Source organism: Antechinus flavipes, chromosome 3, assembly GCF_016432865.1.
Source record: "Antechinus flavipes isolate AdamAnt ecotype Samford, QLD, Australia chromosome 3, AdamAnt_v2, whole genome shotgun sequence".
Lineage (NCBI taxonomy): Eukaryota > Metazoa > Chordata > Mammalia > Dasyuromorphia > Dasyuridae > Antechinus > Antechinus flavipes.
This window is the reverse complement of record NC_067400.1, coordinates 475,326,806-475,345,323: the sequence shown is the minus strand read 5'-3', so window position 1 is coordinate 475,345,323 and position 18,518 is coordinate 475,326,806. Positions and strand designations below refer to the sequence as shown.

Genomic DNA, 18,518 nt, shown 5'->3' with positions numbered 1-18,518 from the left:
TTTTACTCACAAAAATACTGTGAGGCAGGTAACATAAGTGTATTACCAGCTTTATCTTGCCATAAGTGTCTTACTGATATCTCAAACTCAGCATGTTCCAAACTAGTCAACATCTTCCTATTTAATATGAACCATCCCTCTGATTTCAGTTAAACCTTGGAGTTATCTCACACTTAGACTAGTATAATAACTATCTGATTGGTTTGCCTTACATCTTATTCCAATTCACCCTTTATTCAAGTGTCAAACCAATCTTCCTAAAGAACAAGTTTGACCATGTCCTCCCCTTATCTAATCAATGCCAGTGGTTTCTTGTTGCCTCTGTGTAAAGGTCTGAAACTCTGAATAGGTGCACTGCAATCAGACAACTGAGCACTTTACCTATTGGACAATACTCTATTAGCATATGCGTGGAAAATGACCCTTCTCACTATTCTGTGCCTGGATCTTTTGGTGTAGACAGATAATTGTAGGAGGGATTAGGGGGTGGAGTAGGCCAAGCCAAAGTCATTTTGGAAGAGAAGAAGAAGGGAGAGCTTGTGGCAGTTTTTGTCCATCTCCTTCATTTCTCTCCCTAAAGACCAAAGAGTTTTGTTGTTCCTGACTCTGGCTGATCCTGAGGTCAACAGGGAGCTAACCTGGACTTCACACCTCTAAGATGAAATATAAAATCCTGCTTGATTTTTAAAACCCTTCATGACCTGGCCCCTTCTTACCTTTTTAGTACTCTTACACCTTATATCCATCATGTAATCTTTGATCCAAAAAGAACGTCCTTTTTGTTGGTTCTTATACAAGATACTCCCATCTCCCAAATCAGGGCATTTTTCCCCCTGGGTAGCCCTTCTGTCTCTCCTCATCTTTGATTCCTGGTTTCCTTCGAGTCTCAGCTAAATCCTACCTTCTACAAGAAACCTTCCCCCTTAATCAAAGTGCCTTTCCTTTGATACTACCTCCAATTCATACTATACATAATATTTATTTGAAAATAGCTCTTTGTATATTATTTCACTGTTTGAGTGAGCTTCATGAGAACAAGAACTGTTGTTTGCATCCTTTCTCTGTATCTCTGGAACTTAGTATAGTACCTAGCAGTAGGATTTTAATAAAAGCTAGGTGACCTACTCTTCATTTTTTCAATTCCCTTTTTTTCAAATCTTTTTCAAGGGATAGCCTTTCAGTTTCTGAAGTCTATCCCTTCTTCGTATTTGGTAGCTTTAATTTTCCTTCAAAAAACAACAAACAAGATTGTTTCAGAAAAATCTGAGATTAAGTGAGCAGAGCCAGATTACTATTTAGTAACAGCAAATGCTATTTTCTTCTAGACAGAAAACTGATGAACTGTGAGTTTAATCTGAAGCACATTATTTACTTTATTTTTTGGGGTTTTCTTAAAGAACATGGAAAATAATTTTCCTTGACTTCACATGCATAAAAAACATCATATTGCTTGCCTTCTAAAAGGGAAAGGAAGAAGTTGGAAAGTGGGAAGGAACTTGCAATAATTTTTTTTAAAAAATAAGATGAATTGTTTAAAAAAAAAAAAAGTTCCTCCCTTGTCACTATACTACTTCAGACCCTCATTTTTTATAGTGCAGACCGCTGAAATCATGTCCTAACTAATCTACCTATCTCTATTTTCTCATTTCCCTAACTAAATTGGTACCCACTCCCTATAAAATAAGATCCAAATTTCTTAGTTCTCAGATATGCAGCAGTTCTAAGCTATATTTTTCAGAGTTATACCACTACTCCCACATCAAATACTTGTCATTCAAGCTGACAGGTCCTTTTCCGGTCAATAACCATGATCCCAAGATTTCCTGTCTCTGTGTCCCTTTCTACACATTCTCCTGTAATACAGAATATCTTTCACATCCCTACCCATTTCTACTTGCTGAAATCCTCTCATCCCTTAACAATCAATTCAAATGTCATCACTTGTAAGTAAAAGTACCCAATCCAGAGGAAAAGTACCTGATATTTAGAAATTTTATGTCTTAAATTAATCTCCATGTTTTTATCTCTCTTATTGGACTATAAGCTCCAAGTGGGCAAGAAATACATCTCATTCCAGGGCTTCTTAAACTTTTTTCACTCATGATCCCTTTTTCCCTGACCAAGTTTTACATGATCCCAGATATATATAAAATAGCAACACAAATCAAATATTTACTGATAATTAATCAGAATTTTGCAACCTATACATTCAATTACAATACCCCTTATGGGATCACAAACCATAGTTGAAGAAGCTGTGTCTTATTCAAGTTCATATACACTCAACTCAAAGTAATTATCATGCATGTAATAAGTATTTATTAAATGCTCATTTAATTAAATTTGTAACAGAGACCAAACAAACCTATTTAGGGTGTCTCTATCACATTTAGCTAAATATGCTTAAATCTCCTTCCTTATACTTTATCCATTATTTATCAGATCCTTAGTATAGAATGAAAATATAAGGAATACAATTCAAAAATCTTCAGTTCAAGAAATAAAAATATATGTGACCTGGATAAAGTCTTCCCCCTCCCAGTGTTTTTTTGTTTTGTTTTATTTTGTTTTGTTTTGGTGAGGAATGTCACTGAATAATAGAAATATCCTGGTTATAGGGTACAACTTAAGTCTTATGAGGTTTGTTCATAATCACATAATCAGTATGTGTCAGAGGCAGAACTTAAATCCAAAGGTCATTACCTCTCTCACTAAGTATATTTAAACCAGTGTTTAAAAATAAGTATGAAAATTTTTTTAGCTTAAAGCTATGCATTCAACTATGTAGGGAATTCTATGAATAGGAATTCCTTCCTCTTATATACATGGACAATGTGAGTGAGGACACTTGCCACATACTAAGAGGTTAAGTGATTTGCTCATGGTCACATACAGATGCTTATTCTTTGTTGTTTCTCAGTTTTTACATCAATGCTTCAATAGTTTTTTAAAAAAATCCTAGCTTATGTTGAAATATTCACCAATCAAGGAAATACCTAATAAACTATCTTCATGACTATAAATTTTGATATGATCCTACTGAATTGATCTTTTCTCTAGTTCTACTTACTAGTGCTTCTAGTTCTTCAAAGGCAATATACCGGAAAGAAAGAATAAAATCCCCAAAAGAAATAAAAGTGATTGTATAGCTAAATTATTTTAAAAGAAAAATATAAACATTCTAATGGATAATTCAGAAATGTCAATAATTATAGAATATTATGACAAAATACAATTAATAGCTTTGTAGTTTTATTTTATGAAATTAAAGTACAATGCAAGAATGTGTGATCTTCATTTCTTTGTTTTACTTATTAAAATGATATTCATTCAAAACTACCTAACACTCATATCTTAATTCCCCCAGACGTCTCATACTTAATCTCTGTAGGATAAATTCTAATCTTGAGATTATGGCTATTATATCATTTTATAATAATCTCTGAAATTTCTCTGAGTTCTAGAAGTCTAAGCAAGAATGAAATGTTTTGACAGCTATCAATAGTCTTAAATAAAGAGACTAAAGTACTTGATGCTGATAAACTAAATGGAATTATTTTTTGAAATTTCTCTGCTGTGAAGAAATCCTTCAAGAGAAAAAAAAACATTAAATTCAAACGTTCTGGGGAAATTGTTTTATTTTGTTTCATTTTAAAATCTGGACCATCCAATATTCTACCAAGCAACAAACACAATTGTTACTGATTAAATACTCAGTATCTGTTATAAATTGTATATTAGATTTAGATATCTTGTGTTACATTTATATGGCATGTTTATGTCCAGGTAATAGGCTATAACATAGTTTTACTATTTAAATTTTTATACAGTTTTATCTTTGTCTATGTTGTATCAGTAGTCATATCTATTTCCCCACATCCTTGGTTCAAAATACAATCATAATATTCTGTGGAAAAAATGCGATCTATTTTGTGATTCTATGTCCAGGGGGGAAAATATGATTAGAAAAAGTGTCATACACACACAGAATATCTGAAAATTCAAAATATTAAGTGATGATTTGAGCCTATATTTTCATTATCCATGTATAAATATAAACAATGTTTATCTTCTAATTTTTTACATCAGGAATCAATAAGCATCTGATTTTTTTCCAAGCTTGCCCTTCAATAAAAATTCAGCCTGAACTCTAATTTACCATTACCAATAAAGCCAATTTGATTTAGAGTTAAAAGGTGTACCATAATTACTGATTGATCAATAAAACAAAATAGATTGGGACAAAATGTCAGACATAAACTGATGGATGGCAACAGCTGCAAGAGACAACAGGGAAGAAAACTGGGACCAGTTCAGGAATGCTATTTTGGAATGTGCATAATTGAACATTTGATATTTGGACCTTCTAACTTCGAAGGGAGAGAGATGTATTTCTCAGGAATATCACAGTTCATAATCAAAAGAGAGATGCACCTCTTGATAGAAAAAAAAAAACATACCTGAGAGATAGTTTAATCAGTTTTACTGATTGAAAACAACAATCCTTGAGAAGAATTTTGACAGATTCCCCATATTACTGATTAGATAAGTGCACTGGTGCAAATGAAAGAAAAGTAGAAAATAAAAGAAAGGAAGCATTTATAGATATAGAAGACCGAGGCATAGTTTATTTTAGTAAATAGAGGCATAACAAGATAATATTATTTCAGGGTTTTCAATACAGCTTTTATTTGTATTATAATGCCAATGATTAGCTAAAATGTTTGGATATCCTAAATAAAATTACAACTTGCCCTAGTGTCTTTGAACAAAGTTAAATAGTACTATTCTTTTGATCTCCCTATTATAACCTATATTTTGCCAAACTGAAAAGACATGGAACTTAGGTCCTTTCAACCATGAAAATTTGTATCCATTTTGTTATAACCAGTTGGAATATGACACCAATTATAGTATTGCAAATACAACTCTGTTTGTATAACTGTTTGATAAACTGTGATAAAATTTGAGAAACTCAGTTTCTCTAGAATATGTATTTTATCCCCTCATCATGCAGCAAAAAATTGTGTAATTGGGTATATTATGATTTATCACATATTGCCTGTGTGTTTCTGATTTCTTACAATAAATAAAGCTGAGTATAGAATACAATTAATAAGTTTTGAGCTTTAAATATTTTAGATTGAAAAACCAATTGAATGATTTAATTTACTTCCAAATTCATGATCAACAAAATGAGCTTTATTTTGAAAGTGATCATTTGTACCACTTTGGTTATTATGTAGAAAACAATAACCAATTGCTTTTCTGCCAAAAACGGAGGAGGAAAAAATGAGTATATACTTACAAAAGTGAGTTAGAATAAAAATGAAAGATAAATTAAAAACTCTTAACAGTTATAATACTGAAATGGGATATAACAAGTTTGGGGAATAATTTTCTCTGGGGACGTAGACACCTTCTTCTTGGGATGGGCACAGTTTTAAATAATTTTTCACATTATGCTGCTAAAAAAACGAAAACTTATTCATGAGATTATTTGCTCATCTATTCTCTTATCTCATTCATACTGTGATGTCATTATTTACATCCTTCAGGGATCCAGCTGCATCAAAGATAAAAGAAGATGTATCTATAAGTATTCAAAATATTCATATTACACCATAGGGCTAAAGATTTAAAGTTATAACTCTCCAATTTAAGAAAAACAATTTCCCTTTTCTTATAATTTTCAGCCTGATCAATCAGATTACAGCAAATTCAATAATGTCAGAAATCTATGTAAATGTAAATTTGAATTTTACTTCTATAATTTTATTTCAACATGACTTGAAGGGCTATACTAAATTTTAAGAAAACTTGACTTAGCTCATTTCTAAATCTGCTGCCTTAGCCAGAAATTTATTTTACCTTTGTAAGAACCAAATTAATTGATCAAGGTTATGATTATATACTGTGTGTGAAACAGTAAGTAATAGTAATTGTAAGTAAGACCAAAGTATGTGTCTATGATTCAAGAGTATTTCTTCTGGCTCACTCATTAATAGATTTAACCTGGGTGCCTCACTAGATGCACCCCCCCAAAAAAGAATACCTGAAATTTTTTCTGAAGACTTTGTCTCATTTCATTCTAACCTTCCTCAAAAGTTTAGGACTTACATTTGAGGACCTGAGATGACAATAGGTGTCTTTAAAAGCGTCTGATCTTCAAATTTTGCTAAGTGACTTTAACTTTTGTTCTTCTCTCTTTGGCACTGGGACTTTTAAAAATTTCCAATAATCCCAGACTGATTAGGGTCTGGTTGGGCCTGCCAGGACTGCTCTGGGGCAGACAATTCTTCTATCTTAACTTTACTGGGACTTAAAGAATGGGCTAGAATTATGCTAATATCTACATCACAAAAGTGTTCTGAAGATCACATAAGATAGATGGGTATTTAATTAAAAAATAATTGTGCCTCTCGTTGCACTATTCTAGGCAATGGGGAGATAACAATAAAATTATGAAATAGTCCTTGCCCTCAAGTATTCTCCTGGACTGTACTTAACTACCAATATTCCTTTAGTTACCTATTCTACCACGAACAAGGTTGATTGGATAATTTAAGGAAAACTCTGGTTACATCAAAATAGCTAATAAAATAACAAATAGCTAATCATTCTCAAGGATTTAAATGTAAACTGAGTCTACTATCTTAATGTAAACAGCTGCACAACAGAAAACAATATGTAATTAATATTTTCTAGAGAAAAAATGCTGCTGCTTCTCTGTTTCCTATCTCGAAGTAAAAAAGGGCATAATGCTAAGAAAAGAAAAGAAAAGATTTTTTCACTTTATAATGTCTGAATAAATTTTTCTTAGCTGTAGTATTTCTTTAAAAAAAAGATTATCAGATGTGAATTATTCCACAGGATGAGGGAGGGATAGAAGGTATGCTCCTTTTATTTCTGAAATAATTAATATTAGTTTATGCTACATTTTCTTCATGCCTTCATAATACCAGGAAGTGATTCAATTCGTTTCAATAAAACATGATTAATTCCCTGAATCTATATAGAAAGATAATGATTTTTCTGGTTTTCCAATGTCCCACTGATCAAAACCCTTTTTTAGACAATGGTTACCTTTCAACAAGCATTGCTCATATTAACACTCCAAGAAACATCAAGATGTTAAATAACTGAACAGCAACTTAGCAACAAACGCTGAAACATATGACCGAACATAACCTAAAAATATTTCTACTGAATGTTTATGCAAATAAGATTCTGAATACTTTGTAAAAGCTCAAGCTTTTCTTACCTTTCGTCCAGGTCCAGGTTTTAGAATCAAGACTGTAATATTAATCCAGCAATCAATTTAGAGTACATTCCACTGTAACCTTGAAGAACTAAAAGGATCTACAGAGGCATTTCTGCCACAGGATGTGTCCAGGTCAACTCTCCACAGAACTCCTTGGCTCAAACTCAGTTTTCAGGCACTGCCCTTCTCAGTTAAGAGTTCCCATGGCCTTTCTTTTGTTCCCTGATGAGCAATCAGTGCTGAGGTTGGCTTACCAGTACAGTTGCCAGCACAGACTCGGTCTCGCTCAGCCACACACATACACATACACACATACACACACAGTTCTTTGCAATACCAAAGGAACGCCCCTGCCAAAGCTCAGACTTGTAGAACAGGCTGCACTTCTCTAGCTCCACCCATTACCATCTCTTCTTGTAGGTAATAATTTCCTGCTCAGAAAACTCTAAAATGAAATCTGTAACCTTAATTTTTTTTATTGCTTACCATCCTAGTCATTTAAATTATAAATCTTGGGGAAAAAAGGAAGGTGATATGCAACATGACAGTATTCTAGATCAAAAGAAGATAAGAAAAATTATTGAGCAAACAGGAAGCACTGCTAGTAAAAAGGCTGACTCATTAGATCATCATCAACATTCTAGAAGAATATTTCAGATCTTTTCATATCTGGGCCATGATTGTTTTTTTTTTTTTTTTTGATGGCATGTTAGAAAGTTTTTTTGTTTTTTATTTTGCCCAGTATTCTATAATTTTTCTTAGATATTAAAAATGAAAATTTTCCAAGGTCTCTTATACTTTTTATCATTATTGCAAAGTAGGTAGTCACATGCAAGTGACAGTCTTTCAATTACCTCTTAGCGATATTAGGTCTGTCCCAATTCATTACCTATCTTAGAGTACCGACAAAGATACTAAGTTATCACCACACCCAAAAAGTTACTTCTTTGGAACATTTAGTGTTAATAATGCTTTTATTAATGCTGAAATTAGATGACATATAGCAGGAGCTTATCAAATGTTTACTGACTGTCTGAATTGTTCATTGACATTGAAACCACCAATTATTTTTAAGTTGCTAAAGACTTCCACGCATGTTGCTTGGCTTTTAAAATAGACCTGTATGTTGTTTTTTTTTCTTTCTTTCTAGATCTGATTTTTCTTGTGCAGCAAGATAACTGTATAAATATGTATACATATATTGGATTTAACATATACTTTAACATATTTAACATGTATTGGACAATCTGTCATCTAGGGGAAGGGGTGGGGAGAAGGAGGGGAAAAGTTGAAACAGATGGTTTTGCAAGGGTCAATGTTGAAAAAGTATCCACCATGCATGTTTTGTAAATAAAAAGCTATAATAATAAAGAGAATTTTTTTTTAAAAAAGGATTAAAGGGAAAATAAATAGAGCTGTATATCCTAAATATACACCTAGTCAAAGGATTTTTGAACTTTTAAAAACCAATTGGGAGTATTTGGGCAAAGAGATAACCAATGGCTTATTTTGTTCCAGGAAATTTCTACTAAATATTAGTAATGTATTCTTTTTCAGGATGCAAACCCTGCCAAGATCATATTATACACAGTACCTTGCACAAAGTAGACAAAAAGTATTTTTTAAATTATATTTTGTCCTACTAAAAGCTTCTGTGGTAAAAGTGATTTGTTCTTTGCTTCCTTATATACACAATTCAGTTAGGTTAATAAAATGAAGAAATTTATGCAGGAGATAAAATGCCTTGAAATAACCAGCTGAACTAAAAAGAAATTATATTTCTAATAGCAGTTCATGTTTGTTTTTCTGTGGAGTAGTTGTACAATTAGTTATAATGGCTGTCACCTGAAACCCAAAAACTTGAGATATGTGACAGATAAAATGTTTTACTGTCAGATGGATTTCATTCAATTTATTAGTTCTATGTTTTGAAACAAATGCTTAGCACATTTTATAGAATGAAAAAAGATCTCCTGACAATTTTCACATGACCCTGAGATGTGAATTCAGCAAAAAAAATCACAGTAGAGAATGATTAGTCAATAAAGAATAATTGAAACTTTATCATAACAACTAATATACCATAGGAATGCTAAGTAATAGCAAAATAATTCTCTAGAAAGCAAGAGTCATTCAAAAGAAGAATGGTGATTAGAATCTACTACTAAGTAGGCAAAGGAATTAGTAACTCTTTCAGGATTAGAAAATAAATAATTCATTTAAAGTTATATGAATAACAGGGCAAACAAATATTTTAAAACTTAATATTTATTTATATAGTGAAGTTATACTTGCTAATCATATATCACAATTTATTAGCTGTATGTTCTTATGTAAGGTAATTTAACTAAATTTAGGTTTCCCTATCTGCAAAATGGTGATTATGTTGCATGACCTCTTTTCACAAGCTACAGTTGTGGGCAAATTATTTGGGACAAATAATTATTTTTATATGATTCCATTTTGTGGCAGCATTTGTCCTGCATGTATATTTCTTCTGAATCTAGGATGACTTAGTGTCTGACAATGATCCAAACCAAATGTGTTTGTTTCCTTACCTTATATTTAATTTTCTGACAGCTGAGGGCTAGGTTTCATGACAGACACATGTCATATTACTCTTTTGTTTTGGGTTTTCTGTTTTTGTTATTTATTTATTTGTTTGTTTGTTTATTTTTGTTGAGGCAATTGGAATTAAGTGACTTGCCCAGGATCACACAGCTAGGAAGTATTAAGTGTCCAAGATCAGATTTGAACTCGGGTTTTCCTGACTTCAGGTCTGGTGCTCTATCCACTGAGCCACCTAGTTTTGTTTTAAAGAACCCTTTAGTTTTGTTTTTAAAGAACAGATTAACTTCAAGGAAGTATGTAACAGTTTTAGCTATTGATAAGCACACTTCAATGGCTGTTAGTGATACTGTAACTGCTATGGGTATGAGGAAGTCACATTTCAAACATCATTTTAAATAACAATAAAACAGGAATTCGCTATGTCTAATTTCAAGAATTAACTATGGCAGAAAATTAAAAGTGTTAAGAATTAGAAAATTATTGCTATAAAATGGCCTAATTATTCCTCTGAAAACAAGTTAAGACCTTTGTCGTATGGGTGTTTTGATTTTCATGCAATATATCAGAGAATTCAAAGTTTAAAAAACAACAGTCAAAAGACTGGGTGAAGAGGGGAAAGCAGATGCTAACTATTACTATAAAGATTAAGATTAGGAAAAAAAATTTTTACTGGTGAAAACACTTTTCATTTAATGCTATAAAAACTATTGTTAATCTCAAATGAGCCTGGCAGATCTGTATAGTTTGATGAATTTCTTTTTTTTTTTTAATTAAACTTTCAGTGGGCCTGTAAGTCATCAATGAGGGAACAATAAACTATGATAAATATTCTGATTTGCCCACAAATAAAACCGTTTTAGAACTAAAGACATTCCTAAGCAGAGGGGAAATATTTTAATACACTCTTACATGATGCCACATGTCATTCAAATTTAAGAAATTTATCTAAAACATAAAGATAATCATACTTCAATGGCCTGGAAACTCATCTAACAAATGTTACTGAAAACCATGGTCAATAATTAAGGTTATACTTAGAAATATGGACTATTATAAAAAAAAGTATGATTGATATCCAAATGTGATAGAAATATGGCTTCGTGACAATTTTTTAGGAAACAATCAGAGTTAAGTGACTTGATCAGAACCCGATGCTTAGTAAATGTCTGAGACTAAATTTAAATTCAGATCTTTCTAATTCCAAGGCTAGTGTTCTATCCACTGTGCCACCTCGCTACCCCAAATTAAGGAATATCTAGCAAAATTTTATTAATTCAATGCCCACTTGCATAAAGTAAATAATTGCATCAAAAGAATAGAATACTGCACAAACATTTTATATGTAAAATGTCACAAGGCTCATTAAATATAAATAAATTTAGTTATTTAACTTAAGTTATTTTATTTAACAATCAATGAAATTTGTACACTACTGTCTACTACGAGAATAAAATAAGTTTACATAAGCAAGGTGTTACATAAAACTTAAAATATAAATATATATTTTTAAATTTAAGATTTTATTATACAAGGTACTATTCAAAGTATTCCTCAAAAAGTTCTTATGCGTTAAGATCAAACCTCTTTATAGACTTATAAATCATTATGTAATCATAAAGAAAACAACAAATACAAAATGAAATAAATGAGTACATTAGTTTTCCTTTTCTGATATACTATGTATTCTCTTCAATTTATGTGATACAATTTTTTATGTTTTCTGAATATAGTTTCTTTTTCCTTTTCTAAGTCTTTATCATGTTCTAAAAATAAGTACTACAAATGACTGCTTATCTAATTCAATTTAAAAAATTAAAATACAACATACCTAGTTTGCCTTAAAAGTGTTTTATATTTCAAGTTTTTTCAGAATACTAACAGTTGCTCTCTCCTCTACCAATCTCTAAGTATTAGAAGCTATGACACTTTGAAAAGTCCACAAAAGCTTACTAACTAGTAGCTCAGAGAGTATTACTTTACCATTAGTTCAAACAACCATAATAAGAGTTGTCTGCTTACTAAATAGGTATTTCTTCAGGCCTGCAATTTTTTTGGGGAAGAATTTCTAACCAGACTGGGGAAAAAAAAACAAATCCCAATTCAGCAAAGCAAATTAGCACATCCCCCAAATCTGGGATTATATGTATTTTTTCACATCAACAGTCTCCTATATGTACAAAGAGGGAGGAAAAACACTTCCCAAACCTCTGCTTTGGTGTCTAACATAATCATTTTAATTTCATGGCATTCAATTTCAATTATTTTGCTATAGTTCTTTCCATATATATTGTTGCAGTCATTGTGTATATTACTTTCTTGGTTCTGTTTATTTCACTTTGCACCAATTCATATGCCCATCCTTCTCTAAGTTCCTGAAAATCATTATTTTTTATAGCATAGAAATAGTATATTACATCATATTACAATTTGTTTAGTCATTTCCCTTTGATGGTCATTTATTTCTTTTACTAGTTTTTTGCTACCACAAGAAACGCTGGCATATATTTTTTTGTGATACTTTTTTAAAGAACTATATAATCCATATATCCCTCCTTTTGGTAGAAAAGTGGTGAACTACAGATATTGAATTTGTATATGTGGTCAAATAAGTTACTATCAGGTGAGTTAACTTATATGTTTCATTTGTGACACAGGAAACTACTATGGTAAGGAAGTAAGAAAGGAAAATATCCATTAAAAATCAAGAAAAAAGCAAGGGCATTGCTGTTCTTTCCTCTAAAGGAAAGTAACTAAAAGTACTAAAAGTAACAAAAGAATACAGTTTAAAAAACCAGAAAAATCCCAATCACTATGCAAAGAAAACTTGGGGAAATTATAAAGCAAGTGCAATCAATGTATGACGTGACCAAGATCTGCATCATTTAACACAAATACATTAGTATTAATATATTTTATCTTATATCACTAATATTTCCCAATTTATTACTTATTTCTTCATCTCCCCAAGAAAAATTCCCTATAAGGAATAGGAATTCCCTATTCCTTATAGTGAGATTAAAAGAAGAGAGGGAAATAGTTAAGTAAAACTAACCAATACATCTTAAAAATTTGGCACTATAAGCAGTTGTTCATACCTATAGTTACCCACATCTGTGAAACAGAATGGAAAGTTATCTTCTTACCTCTTCTTTGGGGCCAACCTTGACCATTATAATTTTATAGCATTCAATTTATATTGTTTTGTTATAGTTCTTTTTATTTATAGTATACTGTTTCCAGGTTCTTTTTAAATTTCACTTTTCATCCATTCGTATGTCTTTCTAGGTATATTTCTTAACATTTTTTGTGTCTTATGGCACAATAATATTCGATTTTATTCACTTGTCTTAAGTTATTCCCTAACTGATGGGGAACTACTTCAAGTTCTTTGTTACTATAAAGGATAAAATAAGATAATATTTGTAAAGCTATCAACACAGCGCCTATACAAATACTTATCTCCTTCCCCCAAGTCGAGTTTCTTTTCTACAAAAAAGGATATAATGATTTCGAAATATACATCTATATATGTTGCATTTTTTAAGTAGTCTCTTCATTTAAGTGGTAGAATTAATGATATTTTTCTTAAAAAAAGGTCTAAAGTTTTAAATAATTCCATTTTTAGAAGAAGATATTATATTTCATATCTTACTAATATTCTTGAGACTTGTAAAAGTTGAAAAACATCAATATTAACTACTTCAGTCTTAAGTCTGGGAAAAAAACTATACAACTTATATTATAAAATGAGAATAAGGACCAATTTGCCAAGCTTATGTCTAATATGATATTAGGTTAATAAATACTGAGATAAGTATTCCTAATTAACCTACACTCTAAGATGATTTTTAGGCTTTCTAAGGAGGTATACTCATTAAGTAAATGAATAATCAGTAAACAGGTTAGCAATTGTCCTGGATACTGCCTATAAGGTTAGCATTTTTGAATGATAGGATTTTTCAAGACTCTGCCTTGGTTAGCAAACTCCCATTTCATCTTCTCCTAATTACTTAAGGGTCCTGAGCCAAAACACAACCAAACAAAATACTCCACAAACCTTCCCTTGTAACCATTCTCCTCTGCCATTATCCTCCAATTTTCTAAATAATATCCAGGGGGAAAAAATGTAGTTTTTTTAAAAGTATCTTTCCATATACACTCTGAGAATTTGAAAATTCAAATTATTATTTTTATCTATATTTTCATTAGCCATATGAAAATAATGCTTATCTTCTAATTTAGATATTATGAATAAATAAGCATTTGGCTCTATTTTTGCAAATATGTACTTTATCAAAATAAATTCAGTCTGAACTCTTGTTTACTATTACCCATAAAATCAGTTTGATTAAAGTCAAAAGCTATACTTTAATTATCCTTGATAGATCAATATATCTGAAACAATCTGGGGCATAAATGCCTAACATGCATAGCCTTTTAATAAACTGAGATTAGTATAAAAGCCATTAAGAGACAACATGGAAAAAATGTAGGACCAATTCAGTGATGATCTTTTGGAATGTGAACAACTGAATATTTGATACCTGGACCTTTTAATTCTGAAGGGAAGAACTATATATTCTGAAAAATATCACAATGCTTAATTAAAAGAATAAACAAAATAATGTCTCAATAAAAAGCAAAAGTAAGCTTATGAGTTACCCTGTTTTCACAGATTTTTTCTTTCTCCTAGTAATATACGTGGATAGTAGATGTGCTTGTGAGAAAATTTAAAAATTTACAAAAACTGAAAAATCCTGTAGTGAACTTTTTTACAAAACAAAGACTAAATCTTCATATTCCATTATATGGATTCATATGAAGGCTTAATTGCTTAAAATTTGGAATTATCTTCATACGCTCTCTTTTTATCTGCTCTCAAACTTATAGTTATATTGACAGAAGCAGCAGTCTATAAGCCCTAATTTGAAAGTCAGATTCCTTTAAGCAAGTAATCAGATGCTACTTGGTGTGGGTACAATTTTCCATGCAGAACAGAAGTAAAAAATGAAAATTGTCATATTAGTAATATGGGGGGGGGGAGAGGAGAGGGCTAAAAGTCAAAAAGATATTCTGAAGTTCTAGAGAAATAATTGTTTTGAAACAATAATGGAAACAAAAATGATCTATATAAGTGTAAATGATCTATAAAAGTGGATACATGATGAACTAAGAAGTAAAGTTTGAGAAGCAATTTATTTAAAGAAAGATGAGCTGATTCATCACTTTTTGAACTTGTTCTTGGAGATGTGCTAATATTTCATCAGCTATACCTGAAACTTAAATAATTAACTAAAACAACAACTTCAGCTACTTATGAGCCTACTACAGAATGACAAATGTGAGTTTAAGATATATTCTTTCTACAGTTTTTACAAAAACCACTTCAATTAATTTGGTTTTTAATTTATTCCAAAGGGATAGCACAAAATCTCTTAAGAATATCAAAGAATCATATATAAAGAACACTCAACTTTATAGGAAGATATAAACAGATATATGGATATATAAATATAAATAGGTAGACATTTAAAGGATATATATGTAAATAAACATAATACAAAGTGATGAAAGTAAATAAAATGTTTCCAATTCTTCTTCTTGTAAAGCAACTCTTTTGTGGGCTGATAAGTCAAAAGTTGAAGATTTTTTTTTAATAGTTTGGGATTAGAAGAAATCTTCTGTTCTCTTTTAATGAGTCAGGGAAAGTTCTTCCAAAGGTCTAAAGCATATACTCAATCTGCCTCTTCTGAGAAATATAGAGTGCACATCTTTGACATTTTATTTCCTGACTACTTTCCTAAAATAATATAGGGTACAAATGTTCTATTTGTGTAAAGTAGAATTTATAAGAAGAGGACTAGATTGTAAGAAAAGTGCACATATTCATTAACCCATTTCTTCAAAAGACCAAATACAGTGTATTAATGTAACAGTAGATTGGGACAACTAGGTGGCGCAGTGGATAGAACACAGGCCTAAAATTAGGAGGACCTGACCTCAAATCTAACCTCAGATACTTAACACTTACTACTTATATTACCCTAGACAAGTCACTTAACCCCAACTGCTTCCCTCTTTTCCCCCACAAAAAAAAAAAAAAAAAAAAAGACCTTAATATAACAGTGGCTTTCTTTTGAGATGTGATCACGGTGATGAGATCCTCCAACTAAACAATAGCAGTGTTTGGTTTTTAGTCATCTTCATTTACAGAGTTTCAGAAGACTTTTCCCCAGAAGACTAAACTTCCAGGACAGGCTGGACATGGCTTTCCAAATGTTCCATCAAATCTCAAACCTATATAAACACTTCTCTCTTAAACTCAAAAGAATTATTTATTTTTCTGAATACTAAGGGTTATCAGTAGAAAAAAAAATCTGTTATTTTCTGGAAATATATCTGTTAGAAGTTATAGAATAATTATCCATTTTGAAAAATGTGGAATGGAAATGTGTCAGCAAGTCAAGGATCTTGACACCTATGTAATAGGTGTGGAAATTGCCCTTACAAATGCTAATGCAATCTTTCTATATGTAACAGGTTTAAAGAATTATCTGAGATTCTGGTCCTTATTCAAAAGCAACATTTAAAGCAAGATAGCCAATATCAAGCTAATACATTATAACCATAAGTTTAATAAGAAACAAGAATAAGAAATAAGCATAAGAAATGTTTTGTGTGGTAATTTATATGGCAATCTGAAAATTGCCAAGTCAATTTTTTCTTCCTCCTCTTTTTAACTCCCCAATACCAGCCTTGATTAGATAATCATTATCTCACATGTAAATAAAATCTAATTGGTCTTCTTAACTACCTTTTTCTTTTCACTAGACCCTTCATACATATACTAGACTAAGGTTCCTGAGGACAGGAAACTTGTCTTTCTATATTTTTTCACCTAGAAAATTAATAGGCATTCAGTATATGACTCTAGGGCAAAATACTGAGAGTTATGCTAGATGATAAGGGAGATAAATGGATAAATGGCTAGACTTAGAGAGTCATTAATAATTTGATGCCAACTTAGAAGAAACTCTCCTTGGAAGAAAAGTCCCAGGAATATATGATGACCTTCACTGCTTAATATTTTAATCAGTGACTTGAACAAAGTCACACATGACATGTATATAAAACAAAACTGAGGGATATACACTGGATGATGATCGAAATTCAAAATTGGTATCAAAAGTTTAGAACATTAACTTTAATATGAAGAATTTTAATAGAGATAAGTATAAAGTCTTACATTGGGACAAAAAATTAACTTCAAAAGATGGGGGAGAGGCATGACCAGGTAATTTGTCTGAAAAGAATTTGGGGTTTTATTAGACAGAAAGCTTGAAATTTATCAATAATATGCTAGGGAAGTCAAATAAACTGATTGAGGATGTCCCAAAAGTCTAAGTGTATGGAGACGCCCTGTATTATTAAAGACTACAATAAAAAGGCATAGTATTTGGGACTCTGGAGTTTACAATATTGCTTTACTTTCCATATGTGGATTCATATATATGGAATAATTTAGTTCTGGGCACAGAATGTTTGGGAGGGACATTGATGATTTGGAGGGCATCCATAAAAGGGCAAGTAGGATAGTGAAGGACCCCATAACCATGTTAGATGAGGATTAAAGAAACTGAAGATGTTCAGTTTGAAGAACAGAACCTGCAAATAAATTTTAGAATGGGTTGGACCTCATCAATCATACAATCCAAACCAAACATGAAAAGAATCTTCACTATCATCTAACCAAAATGTGGTCATCTCATTAGCTCTAAGACTTCCAGGTAGTAAGAATATGCCACCTCATGAGGCTTAATGTATTCATGACACCAAATTTTCATTTACCTTCGCAACTTTCATTCACTGCTCACGCAGCTTCCCTTTGGTCCTAAATAAAACAGGTCTATTCTCTCCCTCCTTCACATGATGACTCTTGAGATACTACTCTTGTCTAAACATGCCCAGTTCCTTCAAACATCCCTCGTATAACATGGACTCAAAGCTTTTTATCGTCCTGGTGATTGCTAAATATCAACATGAGTTAATCAAGAACAGGTCACGCCAGAAAGAACCTACACTGGAATCCTAGCTCTTCCATTTAGTAAAACCTTGAGCAAATGATTTATTTTTATGTTTAAGTTTCTTCTACAGCAATATGCTATCTGAGCTTCCTTCAAGTTCTAAGTCTATAATTCTATGTACAAAAATTATCTGGAAACTTAAGAGATAAAAAAGATTAAAAATCAAATAGTTGCTGCCTTCAAAGACTTTATATGCTACAAGGAAAAATAAAACCTGTATGCAGGAAAATATACTATATATGTCAAATAAATGCAAAGTGATTTCTTGCTGGCAAAGGGACAACACTAACAATGGTTGAGGGAGGGAGGAAATATCTCTTGTGGAATTTGTAGAAAACTTGTAGAGAACCTGGTCCCTTAGCTGAACTTTGAAGGAAACTTATATAGGCTGATGTCTAAGTTAGCTAAATTATAGATATAAAAAAGAATCAAAACATCAAGCATTTCTCCTTGAAGTTTGATCAAGTCAATAAGTCAAATAAACAAGTTTTTGTAATAATCTTTTTATGTTCCAGACATAGTTCTGAGTGAGGGGGGATACAAAGAAAGGCAAAACACTCTCTGCTCTCTAGGAGCTCGGAACTTTTTTGGGGGGAGGG

At 31.5% G+C, this 18,518-nt stretch overlaps 1 protein-coding gene across 2 annotated transcripts in view; it reads right to left on the bottom strand.

Annotated features, from left to right (window-relative positions):
* ARHGAP32 (Rho GTPase activating protein 32) overlaps nt 1–18,518 on the bottom strand; it is a 417,059-nt gene that overhangs the window by 70,279 nt on the left and 328,262 nt on the right. Inside the window, exon 1 of one of the 2 annotated variants that reach the window (XM_051986688.1) lies at nt 7,265–9,475. The exons of the other annotated variant lie outside the window; for it this stretch is intronic. The gene's annotated coding sequence lies outside the window, so the exon portion shown is untranslated. Of the gene's footprint in view, nt 1–7,264; nt 9,476–18,518 lie in introns of those variants that run through there. 2 annotated transcript variants of the gene reach the window in all.